Raw genomic sequence first — 6,000 nt, 5'->3', positions numbered from 1 at the left:
TTTTTAGGGTTTATTTTGTTGCTGGAAGTTTTGGTAACAATCATGAAATGTCTTTTAAATGAAAGGAAGTTTGTGTGTTGTTAAAATAATATATGTATATATTAAAAACGATATTTTAAATGTAACCTTGCATGCTCACATTTTAATAAGTATGGTTTTCTTTATTTTAATTAAGAAAAATGTTGAGAGTATATTCACTTGTAATTTTAAAACAAAATAAATGGTGCCTGAAAGTTTAGTTTAATAAATTAAAAATAAGTATTTTGGTTATCACATATGAGTTACACTACATAAATTAAGTCTTGAATAATACAAGCAAAAATATATTTTTCTCACACTTAAAATTATATTTTTCTCACATCAAACCTTATAATTTTATTAATCTAAATAAAGTATTATTTTCTAAAGGAAACATGATATTATAAGAACTTTAGATAATTTCAAGCTTTTGTTATTCTCTATGCAGTTTAAAAATAATAAATGAAATTATTATATTTTTGAAAAATGGCTGAATAAATTATTTTTATGAAATAAAAATAATGTCTTAAGAAGTTTAATCAACTTAGGGATTTAAAGGACATGAATAATGGTGAGAAATTATGACTTGTAAATCTTTATTTTGAAAATGATCGAAATAATCGCGTAGAAATTATCATTTTTAATGTCACTTTTTAACAACGTTCCCACATATACATGTCGCATGCAAATGCACTTTTACGTTAAAAAATTTGTCTAATATTCAACCATGCATGATTTTTACTTGAAAATCATGCATGTATAATAGGTAGAAGTTGCATTATTGTTTTGTTATTTTATGTGAAGAATGTGCATGTTTGGAATTTATGTGTAAATTGCACTATGTGTGCATGGCCCATGCACACATGGAGTATATGAGTTGGGAACAAGAAAGTCTTATGTGATGTTAAAGAATGCTATTTCATTATGGTTATAGCCTCGTTGTGAAGTTTGTTCAATTTTTGCTTTGCTCTGACCTGAGGTAAGGAAGTTAGATAAAATCCTATTTATTTACATTATGAACGGTAAGATGAGTTTGTTTGAGGTTAAATGTTATGTATGATGATGTACTATGTGATATGAAGTATGAAATGCTATTTTGAGATGATATGATGAATTTGATGAATCATGTATTTCCTTTGTGTTGATATGATTGGAATGCATGTATTTTGTATGTTGTATGAAAAGTAAATGATTGTTAGAGTGTTGAACGCAACATGACAAAGGGGTTACTAAGGATGTAAAGACATAACTTGAGTTACTATGGATATAAAGACGTAACTCATAGGGTGGACGTGTAGAGGTTATTCAAGGACCAGAGCCTCCTGTTTACCTCAAGATGTGACATGGACAAGAGAGGGGGCCATGTTCACAAAGATATGATGATGATATTTATGATGATGATGTTTGAATATGTTAATGATATATGATGCATGATAATGATGTATGATGTAGGACGATAACACTTATGTCCGATGTATGATGATGGCGTTAAGTATGATGATTATGATGTTGCAGAAATCTTACAATATGATTATGCTTTGTTGTGTTTATCTTTGTTTGTTGTTTGTACTTCCTTACTCGGCTTTTAGCTCACCATCTTACTTTCCCCTTTTAGGTAATAAATAGGATTCCTCTTTGGGATGCATGGTGATGTGGGGAGTTTCGACGTCAGAGTGTGTATGGCGTGGGCGTATCCTATGAGCGAGCAAACGATTAGCTTGAATGCCAATTTTAAAGAATGATGTTATGTTTTATTTTTGTTTCAGAACTTATCAGTGAGACTTGAACTATATATATATATATTTTTAAAATGTTGCATGAGAACTTTTATTTTCTTTTAAACTATTGGGCCCAACTTGCATGTTTTAGCAAGACCCTACTAAAAATTTTCATATAATAAGAGGTTTTCTTCTATAAGTTTATGAGCATGGAAATGTTTTACAAAGTATTAGTCTAGGGCGTTTGACATATGTTTACTTCTCAAGTTACTAATTCTGATGGTGTCTCTTATATACTTTTAGGAATTACTAATAAATTATCTCTCTATCAAATTGATAGTTTAAATAAGCTCTTTACACCTAATGAGGTTAAAACAATACTTTTTCAATTGTCAAGTGATAAAGCTCCTGGCCTATATGGTTTTAATGCACATTTTTATCAGAAAAAATTGAATATTTTGGAATCTGATTCAAATAATGCTATCATAGTTTTTCTTGATAATGATGTTAGTATTTCTTCTATTAATTTTACTCTTTTAGTTCTAATTTAAAAAAAGACTCATGCGAGTTCTCTCAAGGATTGTAGGCCTATTATCCTTTGTTCTACTTTGTACAAAATTATTTCTACAATTTAATTAATTGACTTAAGCCAATATTATATAATAGAATCTCTATTACTCAAAGTAATTTTTTGTCTGATAGAATATTTTTTTATAATGTATTGATTGCTCGTGAAGTATTGCATGTGATTAACCATATGAAATCTGGTCAAACGAGTTGGGAAACTCTTATGCTTGATATGCCCAAAGTCTTTGATAGAGTAGAGTGAGGGCTCTTAGAATCAGTTATGACTGGTTTTAATTTTCCTCAAAAATTTATTTCCCTAATTATGTAATGCTTATCTACTTGTTTGTAATTTAAATTTTGAATGTTAAATTATTAATTTAATTAATTCTTTTATAAATATATCAAATAGAAATAGTTTTCACGTTACACTTAAGTGGGAAAAGATTCTAGATAGAAAATTCTAAGCTTTTTAGAGAGAGAGAAAAATATACCATCATATTTTTCCTATCCCTGAAACTTGTCTTAGACCAAATATTCAAAGAACTTATGAGTTGAGAACATCTTGTGAATCAGAAAATGTCCCACCATTCCTCTACGTGCCCACATAAGTCTTGAGGTGTAGAGATATATCTTGGAAGAACTTGGTCTGAGTATTCACAAGGCTGCTTTGGATTGGATGTTCGTTGAAGTTACTAAAAGATATTGATGATTCTGGATTGTTCTACAACTGGTAAATCCTCATCTTTTTCATCCCTTTTTATTAATGTTTTGCATATTAATGGATCCAGTTATTGAAAGATTGTTTAAATTAATTTTTTTGAAATCTTTGGGCCCATCACCCCTTGCTTTCTCTGCACATATAGTAAACAAGTTACCAACAAAACCTCCAAATAGCCAAATTTGGTGACGTAACCTCGAGCTATTTAGTCTAGAGTAAGTAACACATCTTCAGAGTCTAGTAACCTTTGTTTATTGATCTCTTACTGTACATCGTATTTTTAGGGTACAACAACAGTAATGGCACTAATGATGCTAGTGTTGCCTCACCCGTGACAGTAGTTGATAATTGATATGGCTACTGCTTCATTGACTATTAGTATGATGCATGCTCTCTCTAATTGAAGTTAGGATTCGATAATATGAATAAATGCATGAATGAAATATAGAGATTATTGGTATGATGCATGTACTCTATGCACTATATTAGGATGTATGTTTGGAATGGATAATGTTGACATTGGGTTCTCCATTTTAATGGTATGCATGTTTGGGGTACGTGTTAGCCCCAAATTATTTTGGTAGCTCCCAAGTTGACATCTAGGGTTAACTTTGGTATATTGTCAGCTACCTTGCAAGTTGATAATATCATTGGCTATTATCTCCTTGAGTTGAATTGCTGCTGTATTTCTAAAATTTGTGCAAGTCATGAACGATTTGAAATAAATGCTCGAATTATGTTCAATAGAGATGATCTGTCCAAGGGTGTGATTAGATAAACCCGAATTAGGAAGTTGTGCCAAGAATAATCTTGCAGGGTTTGTTATGGCCTTGACCAATAGTAGTACTATAGAAAGTACTTATAGTTTATGATTTCCTAATTGACCTCGTGACATAATTACAGATTCCTTTTTTAGCCTCGGGGTTAACGTACAAGGTTAGCATTATATATGCTTCTATGAACGTTGATTAGCAGGCTTTGACATGACTTGTGACGTATAGGGAAGTTAAAAAAGTTACGATATAGTGGTGAGCCTAAGTGCATGATACGTCAACCGTTCATCCGAAAAACAGTTACGATAAACAAATATATTGTTCTAAAAAGTAATTAGTTTCACTACATTGTTATCTAAGCGTGAAGGCTCGCTTCTGGATAGAAGGTTTCCACAAGCAAGCGCTAAGGACTCCGGGTAAGAAAACTTAAAGTATGTTTGGCTACAACACATTAATGACTAGTTTAGATAACTAAGTTATAACCTAATAATTTGAACTAGTCTTAGAAGGTTTACTCAAGACCGTGGTCCTAGAGGGTTCGCATACTCATGACTAAGTTAAGCAGTCCATGCAACGACCCAAATTTGCTATAAGGCTTAAGGGCTTGATTAGTGTGCCGGGAGGGCATAATTGGGATTAGAATGAATGTTATTGATTTAAATGTGTAATTATATGATTAATAGTGTGTTTATGATAATTGATGATATTATGTGATAATATGAAATAGACATGTTGTATATGTGAGAACCACATTATTATGTGGATAACTCTGCAGCCGGCGACTCGAGGCGATCCTAGGGCTAGATAGCGGGAAAAGTCACAACGGGGCATTATAATTGACTTTGGACAAGTAAAGGAGTATTTTAGGTATCCGGTAGTGATTCAGACTATCGGGTGATGAAAATAAATAATTGGAGATATATTTGAGGTTAGAACGTCTAGGCGGGATTCTTGGGGGATTTTACCGTTTTGCCCTCGGGGACGTTTCCGGCACCCCGAGCTTTGGGACTAGTCTAATAACCTAAGGATATACTTGGAGGACTTAGAAAACACTACACAGAAATTAGACCGACTCTTTCTCAGCTCCTTCTCTCTTAAGGAAGAACAACACTGAAATTTGAGGAGGAATTACTGGAATCAAACTCAATCTTTGAGGAATTACAGGGCTGAATTAGAGGTTAAGCTCAAGAACTAATCAAGGACTGAATTAGAGCCAAGGTAAGCATTGATTTTCGCTCTGTGGTTAGGAATTTTAAGAAAAATGGATGAGTTTTAAATATCTGTAGTTTTGGCATTTAAGGTGGAAATTGAGGCTTGAAACTTTGAAGATAGGCCAGGGGGTCCTTGGAGAAACGATTCTACAGCTGAGGTAAGGTTTAATTTAAAGTTTGATGGTTGAATTTGAGAGTTTTCATAGCTGGTTTTGAGTTATGTGGGTTTGAAATCTCAGAAATTGGAATTGGGATTTTGGTGAGTGTTAGGCTGGATTTTTGGTGGAGTTGTGTTGTTTAAATCATTCTAATGTTGCTATTATTAATTGGTTTTGAGTTGGGGGCTTTGGGATGGCTTAAGGTGAGGTTTAGAGATTGGAAATGGTGGATTTTTCTGAGTTCGAAGGGGCGGGCCGCGGCATGGTTCTAGGTGAGCCGCGGCCCTTCGAGGTTGATGCATGCTGAGGAAGGAGGGCGGGCCGCGGCATGGTTCAAGCAATGCCGCGGCCCTTACCTATTTTTGTGCCTTAGATGGCTCTATTTGGGGGCCATGCCGCGGCATGGATGGCCTATGCCGGGGCGCTTAAGGGATTTTGGGATTTTGAGATTTTAGGCTTGGGAATTTAACCTAGGGTGCTCGGGATTGAATCTTTTACCATATTTGGTGAAGTTCAATGTTCTGAGGACTAGAACTTGGTTTAGAAACTCATTTAAGATTGTTAATGGTATCCTTCATCATGGTTGTGACTAGGTGCTAAGCTAGGGCTCGGGGATCGGATCGCGCTCAAGGAGTATCGCCTGTAGCTAATTCATCTAGAAGCTAAAGGTAAGAAAATTACACCCGGTTGAATATTTGAATGGGACTAAGGGCTCCCTGATATATATGATTGAAAGAATGGTATTATGCCATGTAAATTGAAACCAACGGCCTAAGCATGCCACGGTTAAATTGTGCAATTGGCACGGCTCGGACACTGGTATCCAAGGATAGCTTA

Source organism: Humulus lupulus, chromosome 3, assembly GCF_963169125.1.
Source record: "Humulus lupulus chromosome 3, drHumLupu1.1, whole genome shotgun sequence".
Lineage (NCBI taxonomy): Eukaryota > Viridiplantae > Streptophyta > Magnoliopsida > Rosales > Cannabaceae > Humulus > Humulus lupulus.
The sequence above is the reverse complement of the archived record's forward strand: the minus strand, read 5'-3'. Positions refer to the sequence as shown.